Below are 17,310 nucleotides of genomic sequence, written 5' to 3' on the forward strand. Positions count from 1 at the left end.
TAAACAAATCAGACTGTTGCCAAAGATATCGGTTGCTCCCTACAAACTTATGACAACGCCATATTGCTGAAGAAAACACATACACAATTTGCTCAACATAGAAAATTTGAACTGGTGCTTATACAGAACTTTCACTACATGTTCTAGAGTCTTTGGTAAAGGAAGGTACTGTGCAGGGTACCAAAGGAAAAATGTACACATCAACCCAGCAACAAAATCTTTGATCTACAATTGTGTCCTGCCTAAATATATTCTAGTACAGTATTACAAAACTCCTGGAAATAACCAAGTAATATCTGATTTGGTAAGTGATAAGGCCTACTCCACGAGATGGAGCCCATACATGGCTGTGCTTGGATGAGCAAGAACCTGAGAATAGATAGCACAGGGACCTAGGGGAAAGTTCTACTAACAGAACATAGTAATAAAAGGACTCCTAATAACATTTGTTTTTGTTTTTTTTTTTTTTTGTGGTTTTTTGAGACAGGGTTTCTCTGTGGTTTTGGAGCCTGTCCTGGAACTAGCTCTTGTAGACCAGGCTGGTCTCGAACTCACAGAGACCCGCCTGCCTCTACCTCCCGAGTGCTGGGATTAAAAGCGTGCACCACCACCGCCCGGCTTCCTAATAACATTTGGAATAAATATAAACCAGTTCCTTGCTCAGCCGTCATCAGAGAGGCTTTCTTCTATAGTATCTGCTCCAATTTTCTAACACAACTTCAGAAGAAGAATGATAGCAGTTCCTTTTTGTGTAGATTTATTTTTTATATTGGTTTTATTACTATAGTCTATCTGATGTTCTGAACAGTATAATAAACTCAAATAAGTAGATTGTGGTTGAGATAATCATTTCCTTCCCCACCCTCTTTTTGACCCCGTATTTGTGTTCTAGCACAGAGCAACTCACAAAATACTGGCAAGTCCTGGTCTTCATCTTGGATCATAGGTTGCCACATTGTGACATGGCAGATAAGATGTGAGTTATAGCTTTTAGGTTTGTCTTTTGTGGGAGCTTTCTAAGCATTCATTTTCACCCCAAGTTACCAGAAAGATCAATTATATAATGTTTTTACTTGTCAGTATGATATGTGAGCTGATTTTATTAACAAAGAAACATATCTCTCCTTTCCAGTTAAAGGTAGTGTCTAGGATATTTGAGTGGCATATCCGAAAAACCCTAGAAACTTTCAAAAAATGCTTGCATTTGTCTGCAATATATAGCGATATTCAGGATACCCACGGTTTTTGGCTGGGTTTCTATTTAAGGTGTGCTTGTAAACAGCTAAGAGAGAAGAACCTCAGAAATTATTTTGTGTTATTTTAAATATTTGTCAATTCTGAAAGACTAGATACATGTAGTTCTTAAACATTTTTTTTTTTGCTACAATGTCTTAGTAAATGCTATTGTGAGACTCCTGAGACTTTCACTATTGAATGGATCCCCACCCATATGATTATTCTTGAGAAATATAAATTTTCTTTTATTTAAGCAATATGGCAAAATATTATTACATGCATAGTTATAAAAAGCTGGGGAGAGGATCTTTTGTTTTTGACGTTTGTAAAAGTGGATGTTCAATTTTGTTGCTGAAGTGAGGTTTGCCTGAGGCAAGTTGGAAAGGCCTTTAGAGCTATGTGTATTCACAATCAGAGCCTCTGCACCTGCACAACAAAGCACTGTGTGCTGCTTATGACTTTAAACCTTAGCACCAAGCAGGTATCAAGTAATTTTTGATCCAAGCATGTGTGGGTATGGGTTATTTTCATTTTATGTTTTTCACTTTTGAACTTCAAAATATTTTGATTCTAAAATATTAAGTAGTATTTTATGTACTTTCTCACGCCTAATTGTGTGTGACACTTGCCTGCAATCTTTGCCTCATGTTTTTGTTTTTGTTTTGTTTTTGTTTTTTGCCTCTCCCAGATAGATAGCACTCCGGGGTTACATTCAAATATCTCATAGGGAAATCACATTTGTAAGTAAGGCTGAAATTAGGCAGGGGTGTGTTTTATTTATGAAAACTGTATATCAGCCACATAGACATACTTTAAAGGTTCCAGATTTGGTGATAAGAGCTACTAATAATGTCAATCTAAATTGTTTGGTAGCAATACAGATCACTTGTGTGCCATAAATTTTATATTGTGTTAGAAAGTGTGCCCTTTTCAATGCTGGAAGACAGCCATGTGCCCTGTTGTTTACAGAGCATCAGATTGAAGATGATTTTTCAGACAAAATGGCCCCCAGTCATTCTAGAACAAAATCTCTTCAGATGTGCATAGCATAGTTAACCTCAGGCATCCCGATGTCAAAATATGAAGCATGGCTATTTTGTGGCCTCTATCTCTTCCAAAACCCTATGGCCTCAATTCTATTCCCCCAGTTTAGCCCCAACTTTCATGCTAAGAACACAGGTTTAAAAACCCCACAAAGCACACCTGCAGTATACATTTCACCTATCATCTCAGAGGGCAAAGTCTCAGAAGTCACTTTTGCGTAGACCATTCTCTATAAAGAAGACCATGTGCCTGACTTCATTTATTTAAGTTTCACTCACTAAGACTAAAGAATCTTTCTCCATTATAGCTAGTCTGTGTCATGACTCACTCTGATAGTCCCAGGAGCTTAACTGAAAGATTCTTCTTAGTTCATAGCTCATTGCATATAGGCATGTGTAGTTCAAAAGCTCACACCTGGAGAACTTGCTGCCAGCTTGTTCTGGCTATCTGCCTTCTTATAGCTCTTGATTATAGAGATAAATGGTTCCCAGTTCCAGTGTCTTTTCTAGGTTTCCCAGAAAGACCAATCCCTTGTCACTGTGCTGCCAGACACCATAATGCAGGAAGAAGAGGAAATTCCATTTTCACTTGGTATTTATTTACCAAAATTCCCTGGGGTATTTTTGCAAAATGGATGCAATAAATAAGCTATATTATATAAATATATATAATATATAAATTTATATGTTTTTTGAAAGTCAAAAAACTTGTGAGTGATATTTTAAGTGTTTGTTTTAAGCAAGCTGGTGTAAAACATTTGAACTCTGTAGTGTTCCAGAAATTAAAGCAATATGACTAAACAATAGAAGTTACTTTATCCTTAAGATTTAATTCTAATGGTTATAAAACATGATAAAAATTTATGATGCAGAATATGAACCACTTTTTGATTTGTGATCTTTGCATATTGCTTGCTAAATAAGTATTCTTTGAGGCCATTTGAATCACAACTGAACTAAATCTCCTTTTCTTTTAGAAGTACTCATTTCCAAGTGTCTTCTTACTCAGTGTACAGTAAATAGAAACTATATGATGATTCAGTTATTTCCCTTTTAAAAAAATACTCTAAGGCATCCAACCTTCATATGAGGTTTTGTACTTAGACTTATTATATCTTATTATGCCTTGTTTAGCTAAAATACCTGTGGTGGATGCACTTTTCTGAAGGAAAATGGAGGAAAATGAATCTGGGAAAAGGGGTAGTTAGGGGGAGGTTCTGGAAGGAGTGGAAGCTGAGGTCAAAATATACTGTATGAGAGAATAAGTAGAAAGAAAAAATACTATGTAGGATACAAGTCTGCTGGTTCTTTTCTCTGAGAGCATCTTCACTTTCCTGTGCCTCCTAACGTGATCACAGAAATTGGAGGTGAGATGTTATACAAATCATAGGAAATTACTTGTAAGAAGTTATTAAAGAATAACCCAAAGACAGGTTGACAACACGTGGAAATTTCCAGAAATTGAGGATAGAATGTTAGGGACAGCCAGTTTCTCATGGAGGGAGCTGTTAGGTTTGCCAGCTCAGCTTGTAATGCTGTGAATGTTCACACTTTTTCTGGTTGTTCCTAGAGATACCAAGGCGCATGAGAGTGTCTAGAATGTAGATGTGGTGATGCTACACTTTTCTTTAGTAGGAATGTTCATCTCAGGACTTTTCTTCATTTTGTTTCGAATAGTGCCTTCTCAAAGAAAACTTTGCAAGTCTTTAAGAAATATTTTTGTGCACTGTGATAGAAGGGGTAATAACATTTCAAAATCACAAGGATGAATGATTTATTGTGTATGGTGTAAGAGTATGTTTTTATATATTTTTCTCAAAGGCAAAAATAAAATAAGTAATAAAAATATTTAAAACTGAGAGTTCTAGTATTGTTTTCTATAAAGCCGAAGTGAAAGAAAGTGATATGTCACAAAATATGATAATTTATTCTTTAGAAAAAAATTATTTTCCTTTATGCTGTCAATCACTATATATGTTGGAGACCTTTTGGAATGAGATCCTGAAATTAATAGTCATTAATATTTTATTGTTCTACACAGATCATGGTTTAATTTCTATTTTTAGTTATCACTGATTGCACCGGTACGTAACAGAGAAGCTCACTCATAGGGATATGAATTGCTATGCATACTATTCTGTTAGTATGCATTTAAATATGTAGATGCAATTTCTTCTATTATAAGGAAAATTTAAACCTTATTTTATAACAGTGAGATTATCATTACATGATTCATCATAACACTAAGGTACAATTCTGATTATTTTTTATATTCTTCCAAAGTACTAAAACCCTTTTTATTTAGGAATCCTTAACCATCAAGTCACAACTTACACTACCATTCCCATTCATAGCTTTTAGTATAGCTATAGGTAATAGTGTATCTTGTGACGTACTGTTATTTCCATTGTTTTTAGATATGGGACAGTCTTTTACTTAATTCATTTTGGTATTATTAAAACTTAACATCAAGGACAGGATAAAGTTTATAGCTATTTAAATAAAACTAAATTAGTGTGTTATAAGGGCTGATACAATTTTAAAAAGAGCATAATAATTTCTGAACTCATGGATATCCCTGAAGGATATAAAAATATCAATGAATATTTTCTTACTTTAAACAATAACACAATCAAAGTATAACTTTCTTTTCTATTTTAATTTTTTCCTTAATGAACATACAGACAGATAGAAAAATAGACAACTGCAAATGTACTATTTCTGTAGTTTAGAATAAAAGTTACATGTACTCTAAAATGTTCAGTTCAATTGAAGGAGGTATGGCAGGAATAATTCTTTTAATATTAAAATTTATTGATTTCAAATAACGAGAAAGTATAATATTAGAATCTATTCAACAGTAAAAAACGTATTTCTGTACTATAACACCAAACAAATAATTGTAAGTGATGGGGTCATGGACCTTAAAAGAGAACCTGCTACTGCCACATTCTTAAACAAGCATAATTCCTAACTGCATTCAAAATACTTATCCTGGGCCATTCTGTTCCCTCGCTGCCATACTTGGAAGCCCAAGATTTGCAGTGCAGAAGCAGTGTCAGCCCCTTCTCTTGCAGCCAATAGGGAGTTGGGAGAGGTGGGATTCCACAGGAACAGGACTCTTGCTGTCTGCTTCAGAATTGGGAGCTTTGGCCCACTGACTCCATCTTTCATATGTCAACACTCATGGTGAACAGAGAGCTAGCTGTTGGTTCCTTGGTATTGCCTACCATACCCTCCTGCTAATACCTTCCTTGGAATACCTGGGATATGCTGATCTCAAAGGGCTTTCACTCATTTCCTCTCTAGCAGCATATTTTTTAAAAAAATATTATTTATGTATTTATTATTTCTACCCTGGCTATAGAGTGTTTCTTCCTTAAGTCACAGCACTGCCTATAGAAGTGTTCTTTACTGTCAGTTAGGGGATGGGAAAGGGACCAAAGTTGTCTTAGGACCATACTTGTTGGCCATAATGTGGATGCCAGGGCACCTGCAGCACCAGCCAGAGCTAAAGAGTGAAACACTGTCTTGAAAAACCTAAATAAATAAATAAATAAAAATGATTTTCAAAGTAGTTTTAAAGAGAAATAAATTAATAACCTTAAAATATAAATGTAAGATGAGATTTAAATTTTGATGTGTATTTAAGTGGAAACCAGAAATGTGATCAAATGGACACATTAAGATGTAGAAAAGTAGGAATTGAAATAAAAGATAACTGTGTGCAGTAGTTTATGCCTTCCTTTCCTGGACTTGGGAGGCAGAATTTTTCTGTAGTTTGTGACCATGGCAAGTTTTGTCTACTTACAGAAATTCAGATCAATGTGAGCTACATTATTAATTCCTGCCTCCAAAAACCAAAATCTGAAATATAAGAACTTAAAAAAGGATATGATCTTTTTCTTCAAGACCAAAAAAATACAATGAAAGATGTCAATTTATATAGAAGTATAGATAAAAGGTGAAAGCAGGAAAGAAAGAATGCACTAAAAGAAAGTAAGGGAAAATAAAGGATAAATAAAAAAGCAGATTAAATTATCTAAATTTACAAAATAAATAAATAATCATTGACATACTGTTTCATAAACTCTAAAAGGCATACAATCAGAATTAGAATTTGAAAAGAATAACAAGCTTTTAATCAGCTTCTTGCTGTAATGTGATAAGAACTAATAAGAATATTAATAAAGCGACATTTGTGATTCGGGCTCCAGGTCCCCATGCCGGCTTCAGAAAGCCAAGCAGATGTTCGCTCGGTTCCCGCAGCATAGCTCATCGCTTTTCCCACGAGGAAAGAAGGAAGAGGCTGGGAACAAGCACAGTTCTGTCAGCTACAGCCAGAGGAAAATGGAGACGTGTGTGTGTGTGTGTGTGTGTGTGTGTGTGTGTGTGTGTGTGTGTGTGTTAGGTTGGGTAAATGTGAGTTTGGTTGGATTGGGCTTTATTTAAAGGAAGAATGATTGATTCAGCGGCAGGAAATTTTATCATCCACCTAGAGCGCCCCCCCCTCCATCTTCTCTCAACCTTGCCTGGCAAAGTTTAGTGTCTTCGATGGGTCTCTCTGGAGTAGTCTTTGTGCTTTTCGGTTTTGTTCGGGATCAATAGGTTGTTTGAGAGCAAACTCAGCTCCTGGGTTGTTTGTTCAAGAACAATACGATCAGAGGTTATTTTTTTTAGCCACACACCAAAGCACGTGCATACAAAAAAAGAGAAATAAAATGCATTTTGAATTTCATATTCCACAGTAACAGGGTCTGGGAATTATACTCACTAAACGGGTTATAAAAGCCCGATTAACACGAATTTCAAAATAATTTTGCATGGAGCCCAGACTAGCATTAGGTGACATATTTCTGCTCTGTGTCTTTTTATTGTTGTTATTGTTGTTATTGAATTGCTTATTTTAAAATAAGAAATCAAATCCTACAAGAAAATAAAATATAAACAATTTAAAAAAGAATATTAATAAAGAACAATGTCCAGAAATATCATCAATTATGACAATTACATATCATGAAGTTGTAATACTCTTACAATTTCTCTAATTTGAAATAATTTTTATGACAGAATTTCAAAGATATTGTAGAATTACAAATATTCAACTATATAATATGACAACTATTCTTAATAGGAATGAGAATTTGGTATCAACAGAAGATATTCAGTGCCTATAATAATGCCTGTATCATATATACACTAGACAGAATTTTTAAACTGATTGTTGGTAAATCTTTTAAAAATATATAATGCTAAAGTTGTACTTTCCTGGTATTAAAAGATCAATAATATAAAGTAAGAAATGCATTTTTCTAGTAGAGGTACACACTAAAAGCCATTTTAAATTGTCTGTCTCCAGTTTGTTTCTCAGATTTATGTTTAATAACTTCCCACATTGTACTTATTTACTTGATTTACTTATATAAAAATTTAGATAAACTCAGTGCTGTGAAATGGCTATTTCATTTATGATTTCACATGCAGTATTTCAATTGCAATAATTCATATGCAAATTCAAAATACATTGTGCATTAAAATATTCCAGATTATACAGAAATGGAAATGATGATATCCTCCTAAAATAATTTTTTCAATGTAAGGGAAAAGTAGCATCATAAAAGCAAGAAATAAATCTATATTTCACTTTGACAAAGTGGCAAAAAGTAGTGTAAAAGAACTTCTGAATAAGGAGACAATTCTAGCTGGTGCAGTGTTTACATGAGTTATATTTTGAGTTTTATATAACACAAGGTGTTTCTATTCAAATAATTGGTAAAAAATAATTTCCTAAATTTGTAAAGATAAGATGTTAGCAATTAGCTTCAGAAAGGATATAACTTATATTCAGACACAAGTTTGTTCTTGTAGGCAACTTGTTTAAAAAGACATCATTACTGGCTCAGTTCATCTCATTGAAGAGGACCACATGACTATTTTTGTATCAATGTAGTAATTTTGTGCTCATTTTTGGTGGTCATTTATAAAGTTTAGTGAATGACAAAATAATCCTTTCTGTGATTGAACATCCATTCTTTTGCATTATATCAGCAAACAGTTCTTCAAGCATGATCCTCTTAGAGTTTTATTTGCTTATTCTACTGAGAACTACTTACCATGCACTAGCCAAAAACATTATGGTGTAGAGATTTCACATGCTTTTACTCACTGAATTATGCATTCTGTAGTGAACTGTTTGCGCTGCTTATTTTAAACACAAGAGCTAATCAAATACATTGTGCTGTAAAATGAATCAGATAATGAAGACACAGGATTTATGTGTTGCAGCTTTTCATCAAGGCTTGACTTTTGTTTAAGATTCAAATTTTATTAGTTTTCATTTATTATATTTGTAAATATCATGAACCTTACACTTTTAGGTGTACCATGGGATACAATTACCCATTACTGTAGAGAATATATTGAGATATTTTAAGGCAATATAGAAACTTATAGACATTTAATTACTCTCAGAGTACTTTTTGTCTTTATTTTTGATCAATAAGATTGAATAATGAGAAGGATAATACTAATGATGATCACAAGAAATCAAGTCTTTTAAATACAGCCCAAAATAGAGATAAATCACTTATACATATCTACAGTCATTCTTTTCCAAACTAATCAAGTGCAAACATATATATATAATACCTATATGTACATACATACATACATACATATATGCAAGGCCATTGGCATAAAAATAACTTGCAAGATAAGATGATAAGATGAGAAATAGAAATTATAATCCTGGGCATGAGGACTAAAATAAGTGTTACATTCAATTGCTAGAAAAATGTATAATATAACTACTGTCTTCCTCATAGAACTTTTTCTCACATATCAAATTAAAATGCTGGAAGGACTCAAAGTTAGTGATAATTTATGAAAATACAAATATTTTTACTTTGTTAATATAGTATAGACATATTAATTTGGTTATATGGATAATAGGAGACCTCCTATGAACAAAACCTCTAAAAGAATAAAGAAATAGCCTATAGATTTCACATTCTATATACTATGGAAAAATAGAAAAAAATAGCTGAGATAGGAAGTATTATTATGTTTACATAAGAGCACATTTTTGTCTGTAATTTTTTATTGTTCTTCAATAATTTTATACATATATGGAATTAATTATTCACTCCCTTTATCTACAAAACTCATTTTACTAACATCATTTTTCTTCATCTTTTCTTTTTTTATTCTTCTTTGACAATTATCTGGGGCCAAATAGTATTGCCCCATGTGCATGATATGTGTCCCTCCACCAGAGCATGGGTAACTAAGGCACAGAATAGCAAATGTCACACTCTTTCTCCTATATGTGTCCTAGTGTCAAATCATCTTCTTGTGTCTTTAAGATACTGCATTAATATAAGGCAGAAAACTAGAAATGAATCACTAGTGGGGAAATATATTTCAGAAAACAGCAAGTTATAGATAAAATGGAATTAGAGAGTTTGAAAACTGAGGTTAAAAAAATTCTATAGCAGGATGGAACATGGGAATGTGGGGAAAGTCAGGCTGTGGGGAGAACCAAAGGAAGAATGCAAGAAAAAGTAATATATAAGCATTCTATCTCACCACCCAGTTAAAATGTATTGTAGGAAAGTTATTAGAATACATGTGATAAGATAGAAGAACAAGAGATAGTGAAGGGACAAGAAGGTAGGATAGCTGATGTGCAAAAGAAATGAAGAACCAGAAATGTGACAGAAAAGTAGTGCATAGTAAACTAATTTCAAAATACAATATATATATATATATATATATATGTATATATATATATGTGGAAATATCATACATAGGTACATGATGGGTTTTTGGCCTTTATGGTTTATTAACTGAAAATCAGAGTGAAAATTGTGGAATACTTCATTTTGAGTTAGCTATCAGGAAGGTCCTATAGGTCTCCAAAACAATACAGGCTATTGCCAATGTCCTTAGGTACCCAGCATAAGCTAGATCCTAAAACCCATGGCTTGAGCCTTATCCATACTCTCGTTTATGGATATAGAGCAAATGATCTTGAAATGGCTAGGAAACTCTGTTGATTATCTTTCATAGTGTTGGAACGTGTTTTCAAAGTTATTGAGGGATAAAAGATGTCAACAGTCTCATCCATGCTAGATTCTGCATATTATTTAACACCAAATTGTCATGGCAGAGTTCACAAGTCAAATGATATACTTGCTCATATGTTGCTAAATGGAAATGTTATGCCTTCTTTATTGAGCACAGTCAAGGTTTTCTCCCCATATCTCCATTGTCTGAGTTACTTATCTATTTCTGTTAGGACATACCATGCTAAGACAGCTCTATATAGGAGAGAATTTAATTGGTGATAGGCACCTAGTTTTAGAGGGTTACTTTATGATTACAATGGGAAGCAGGCAAATGTGGTGCTGGACCAATAGCTATGAGATTTATATCTTGACCTGTAAGCAATTGGCAGAGAAAGAGAAAAAGAAAGAGAAAGAGAGGAGAGAGAGACAGAGACAGAGAGAAAGAGACAGAGAGAGTAAAGGAGTTCCGGAATGGACTTTTGAAATCATAATGTCCATCTCCTGTAACATACCTCATCCAACATAGTCAAAACTATTCCAATCAGGTCATACCAGCAATCCTTCACAAGCTGTTTTACTCCTTTTTTTTTTTACTAATAATTTAAATGTATGAACCTATGGAGTACATTCTTGTTCAAACCACCACACTGAGATTATGGTTTTTTAAATTTTTACCTAAGAGAAATGTTGAGTTTGTAAATTTCAATGTAATTCATAGATTATTATGGCAGTTTAACAAAATATGTGACTGTCAGATTCCTATGCTAAGACTCTAAGACAAAGTCTTTAAAAGAAAATGCCAATAATTTACCAGTAGCACTATAACATTTTATTAACAAAAACCTGAAGCAGTATGAGGTTTATATTGAAAAAGATCTAATAATGGAGAAATACTACATTAAATTATATATATATATCATACATATGTATATGTGTGTATGTGTTTCTAATAACATCAATCACCATTTCATTCTCATGTTTTATATGCAATATGTTTTATTTGCTGAAACCATCAGTGAGTAAATATATAATGAGACTTGGTTTAGTTCATAATTTATCCAACACTGCCCATTACAAACATACACCACCAAAGCTCATGTTTTGAAGCATTAGTTCAAAGCATAAGCTTCTCTTGGTGTTATTGAAAGGTAGTGGGTCTTTATGGGGTAAAGCCTACTGAAATCTCTACTAGTAACACAAGGTTTGCTCTTATCAAGGATATTGAGAATGTAAGCCTTTCTTTTTCTGTTTTTCATGTCAAGGCCACAAATTGAGCCCTGAACAACATGTTATGCATGCTATGATACCACAAGGGAAAAACCAAGAAGCATAATCAATAATGAACTCAAATATTGGAAGCAATAAAATGAAATATACTCTAAAATTCTTGAGAAGATGTTTATCTCAGCTGGGAATGGTGGGAGACACCTTTAATTCCAGCACTTGGAAGGTAGGGGAAGGCAGAACTCTTTGAGTTCAAGGTCAGCCTGTTCTAAAAAGAGTTCCAGGAAGTCATAAATATTACACATAGTAAACTCTGTCTTCACACACACACACACACACACACACACACACACACACACACACACACACAGAGAGAGAGAGAGAGAGAGAGAGAGAGAGAGAGAGAGAGAGAGAGAGAGATACACATACAAAGACACACACAACACACACACATACAGGCATACACACACAGGGCATGATGAAATATGCAGTAAAAATATGAAACTAGGAAAAATCATCCTGAGTGAGGTAACCCAGATCCAGTAAGAAAAACATCATATGTACTCACTTATAAATGGACATTAGCTATTAAGTAAAGATAATTATGATACAATCCACAGACCCAGAGACACTTAGAAACAAGGAGAGATCAATGCAGGGAGATGCATGGATCTCCCTGGGAAGGAGAAATAGAATAGATTTTGAGGGTAGATTGGGACATTGGGGATAGGAACAGAAGGCATCAAGGCATGCTGGGGAAGGATGGAGGGAGAAAGTAGTCCTAGGAGAGTCAAGTGGAATTTGGTGACATTTGTGGATTAATGTGGAAACCTAGCAGTGGAAGCTCCAGGAATCTATGAGGGTAACCCTAATAATGATTCCTAGTAATGAGAAATATGGAGCCTGAAGCAGCCATCTTCTGTAACCAGGCAAAGCTTCCACTGGTGGGGCTAGGACACCAACCATGCCAGAAAACCTTTGACCTACAATTTGTCCTCCCTGCAAGTTAATGCTGGAATAATTGTGGCACAGTCTTGTCTAAGCAATGACTGGCCTAAGGTGAGACCCAAGTCATGAGAGTGAGTCCATGCCCTACAATATCCAGATGGCTAGGAACTAGAGGTTAGATACCAAAGAAACCTCAACAAACTGAAAGTGACTGGTCTAGAAATTGTCAATGAAATTTTCCTAATATATTCTGCCATACTCACAGATCAGTGCCTAGTCCTATCATCAATCAGAGAGACTTTCTAGAGCAACTGATGGGAGCAAATGCAGAAACCCACAGTCAAACATTTGGGAGAGCTCAGAAAATGCTGTGGAATATTTGGGGGGAAGGATTGCAGGAACAAAAATGGTTAAGTACGCCCTGAAAATAATACTCACAGAATTAACTAAGCACTGCTTCCAGGGTCTCACAGAGACTAAAGTGAAAATCACAGAGCCAGAAGGGGTATACAGTATATCTTCTGCATATACCTTATGTTTGTGTAGTTTGGTGTTCTTGTGGGAATCCTAACAGTGGGAATTGTGGTATTTCTGACTCTTTTATTTCCTTTTATGACCCCCTTTTTCCTACTGGATGTTCTTTCTAGCCTAGTTTGTGCCTAGACTTATTGTAACTGGTTATGGTATTTGGTTGATATCCTTGGGTGGCCTGCTTTTTTTTTTTTTTTGAGATGGCAATGGGAAGAGTGCATCTGGGGGAGAGTTAGGACTGGGAGGGTAGAGGAAGGAAACTGCATTTGCTATGTATTATATGAGAGAATAAAAAATAAAAACAAAACAGGATAATTGTCAGGAGCCATGAAAAATACAGCAGGTAATAATTACTGTTCAACCGGCTGACCTGCCAGATGAGTTATTCTCTGATAGTAAGCCACACCTGGAAAAGCCACAGAGTTACAGCCTGTGGAAATCAGTTGCTCCTGTCTATAATTTCTTTCATGAGTCACTTCATTTCTTCCCTAAGAACTTCATTTATTACCTAATAAAATCTTTGGTTGTTTTCCCACTGCTTGTGTGTTAATCTCATAAAAATATTCCATCTACTGAAAATATTCCATCTCCTGTGAATGGTCAGGAAGATGGTGCTTCATTTGACTGTATAATTTTGATATATAGAATATGTGATAATCTGCTGGCCTGGTCTATCACGTGGGTACCCTGTTTCTTTAAGAAATAAGCCCCACCCACTCACAACTCCGCTTTCTGCTGAGGCTGAGGCAAGTGGAATCTCTCTCCCTTTCTTCTGGAGAGGCAGCTTCTACCTCTCTCTTCTTCCCTCTTTCTCTCCTTACCCATTCTCCCTTTCCCCCTTCATAACCCACTAAATAAACTCTATACCTAAACTCTCTCTCTCTCTCTCTCTCTCTCTCTCTCTCTCTCTCTCTCTCTCTCTCTCTCTCTCTCTGCATGATGCATCTGTCTGTCTCTCATGCTTTGCAGTCTCCCACTTAGCAAGGGGATCTTCTGAGTCCTAGGGGAACTGCTGAAATCTCAGGTGACCTTCCACTGCCCCGCATAAAACCACTGCCCCTGTGGGACCAGTCCCCTACCACCTGTTTTAAATGATAACATTGGTGACAATGACTGAATGGTGCATTCGTTTTTTTGGGCCCAGGGACCCTCAGATTATTTTCGGGATACTGTCCCCTTTTGGCCTAGTGCCTCCCCTGTGACTGCCCTTTCACAGGCTCTGCCCCAGCACTGCAATCACTGAGTAGTGCATTTGCTTGATTTAAGGATCTTTTTCAGGATACTGTTCCCTTCTGGTGACCTAGTACCTCTCAGGCAACTGGAATTTCTCGGCCCCCATTATCTTGTGGATTAATGGATAACAACCTGAGCTAGTTGTTTATTTTTCTGTCTTACCCATGGGAAACAGGCTGACATTTCTAACTTCTACCAGCCAATGGCTAAATTTAAAGAGAAAGCCATATGGATAACCATGGCTTTCACCATTTTCTTTGAGTTTAACAAAGCAAGGAGCCAAAGGTTCCACCCCTAGTTCCACTCCAATTAGTGGATGTAATGTCCCACCTCAGCCAACTTCCTCTCACTCACTTTTCATTTAACTTTATGTGGAACTTAAATTCAATTATGTGTAAATGTATGTATACTTACTGTTAAATGTTTTAAGTTCATTATATCTCATTTCTGACTAAGAAACCAGTAAGTCCCATAGTTTAAATTGGTACGTACTTTTAAGTCTCTTACAAAAATATTTTATATGTAATCCAATCCTGCTTTAAAATATATTAAGCTGTTCTCCACTATTGTCAGCTCTACCCACTGTTTCTATTATAAACAGTTTTTTTCTTCTTTGTCTTTTACAAGTAGAAATCTTACCTGTTAAGTTGAGAGCCAGTGCAGTCAAGCTTAGAGCCAGCTCTCCAGGCACCTCCTATACTGTTGTGATACATTATCTGTACCTGATAAACAACCCTCAACTGCTCCGAGATCTGGGGAATATGGCATTTGAATATTTAATTATTTTAAGTCTTTTCATAGCAGAGAGACAGGTTGGCTCCTAGCAGCAGAACTCTATTTCCTCCAAAGAAAGAAGACAGGTGGGTATAGACAACATCCATCCACAATTCACTTCATCAAGTGAAAGCGCTAACAATTGGGCAAAAGTGCCTTTCATCCCAAGTAAAGATCTCCAGACAGTGGACAGAATCACTGAAACCAAACTGCTCAGGTTAAGGCAGGCTTGTCTTTCCTACAGATTTTCTAACACACAGGATCTTCTGGAATCTGGAAGATCTGCTTATAACAAAAGAAACTAAGTACAATCCTAATGTGTGTGCTCTCAACGATCATAGAGGACCTTGAGGAGTGGTTATAAGTAGTCAACCAAGTTCTCTCATTTTTTATCAATAACTCAAGTAAAATTTTATACTTCTCAAAGACCTCTGATGTAATTTGACAGCTAAGTGATTATGTAGTTTTTTTTTTAAAAAAAACCTCACCAAACAAATTTCAGTAAAACTTCTTAACATTTTCTTAATAAAAGGTGTTTTAACATATACAAATGCAAGTTATTAAAATGTATACTTGGAAGTTGTAAAGGTTTGAGAAAAAATACAAGTTATCAAATTCCTCTCTCATGCTCCCTTTCATAGTCTTAAAGATACTTTCATTGTGCAACAACATATGTCACAGTCATTCTGACATAAATATGTGGCTGTTTATATAATGTATATGTCTAAAACTTATGTTTTCACAAAGTCAAATAATTCTTGTGAGTTCCAGAGAGGAGAATTAAAGGATCCACCCTTAATAGGTCAGATACATCCCTCTCAGTTTCCTTGTCCTAAGAAAACCATTTTTTTCTCCCTAGACTTAACTTTGTTCACTTCTCTTCCAACACCTCGTCAAATACAAGAAACACTGAACAGTTTCCACACCACAAATCCTGGGTAGACATAAAGCAACCAGTTACTTTGCCTCAGGATGAAACCAGCACCAAGCTTTCTTGGTTCCCCATCAAGGCAATGCCCACAATAAAGCAGGAGGCAGTCTTGAGAATCCAACATCCCAATTCCCTCAACCTGCTATGACTAACTTCCTACATTTTTATTATAAGAAAAAGATAGGACTGTTATAATCTGTTGGCCTGGTCTGTCACCTGGGTAACTTGTCCCTTTAAGAGACAAGTTTCACCCCCTTCCAGCTCCCCACACTAAATAAACTCTATATCCAAACTCTCTGTCTGCATTATGTATGTGTCTGACTCTTACTTGCCACAGTCTCTCACCTACCCACTGAGGCTTTGGGGGACCTACAGAGGACTTGGGGGACCTACTGCCATCTCTTGTGTGACTGCTGCCCCTCATGGGATGGGTCCCCCACCATGACCTGTTTATAAATGATAACAGAATATTTACTGGGTCATGCCTCTTATTCTATTTTTCCTATAAGCACTGTGGACTCTTGAAACCCTGACTTGGTATTTTGCTCAAACAACTGCACACAATTAGCTTATTTGTACCTCAGAGCAATTTCAAACTGGACTAAAGGCATTTTGCAAATATATCATGAGTTTAAAACTTTGCTATGATATAAGGATTTGTAAACAAATGGCATCTTTCCTCAGATGCAATAATTTAATAGAAATATGGATAATACATTTTCACATACTCGAGTCATCTTTAAAGTTTGCAATTTCACACTCCTGTAGAGAGAATAAATGAAGAACTTTTAGAATATGCATATGCCAAGATCACTGACAGGTTAACTGTTCATGAATAAAGGAAAAAAGGTAAAAATCTATCCTTTTCATGGGAACTAATGTAGGATTCTCCTCTGTATTCTGTGAATACCACTGGTCAATAGAGGAACTGCTTTGAGCCTATAGCAGAGCAGGGCAGAACAGAGCTAGGCAGGGAATACTAAACTGAATACTGGGAGAAAGAAAGCAGAGTTAGGGAGAAGCCATGGAGCCCCACCAAAGACAGACACCGAAACTTTACCTGATAAGCTAAGGCCTCATGGTTATACACAGATTAATGGAGATGGGTTAACTTACGATATAAGAGGTAGACAGAATTACTCTTAAGGTACTGGCCAAACAGTATTGCAAATAATATAATTTCCATGTGGTTATTTTGGGAGTCTGGACAGCTGAGAAAAAAAAAAAAAACAAGTGGGCCTCCTACAACAGGGAACCAACCACCTAGGAAAATGTATATAATTGGGTATAAAATTTGAGACCTGCCTGTCAGTCACTGTTG

General features: G+C 35.6%; 1 protein-coding gene across 2 annotated transcripts in view; it reads right to left on the reverse strand.

Moving 5' to 3' along the window:
- Pcdh11x (protocadherin 11 X-linked) overlaps positions 1-17,310 on the reverse strand; it is a 607,940-nt gene that overhangs the window by 229,018 nt on the left and 361,612 nt on the right. The gene's annotated exons all lie outside the window — the stretch shown is intronic.

This window comes from Microtus pennsylvanicus, chromosome X (genome assembly GCF_037038515.1).
Source record: "Microtus pennsylvanicus isolate mMicPen1 chromosome X, mMicPen1.hap1, whole genome shotgun sequence".
NCBI classification, from domain to species: Eukaryota; Metazoa; Chordata; class Mammalia; order Rodentia; family Cricetidae; genus Microtus; species Microtus pennsylvanicus.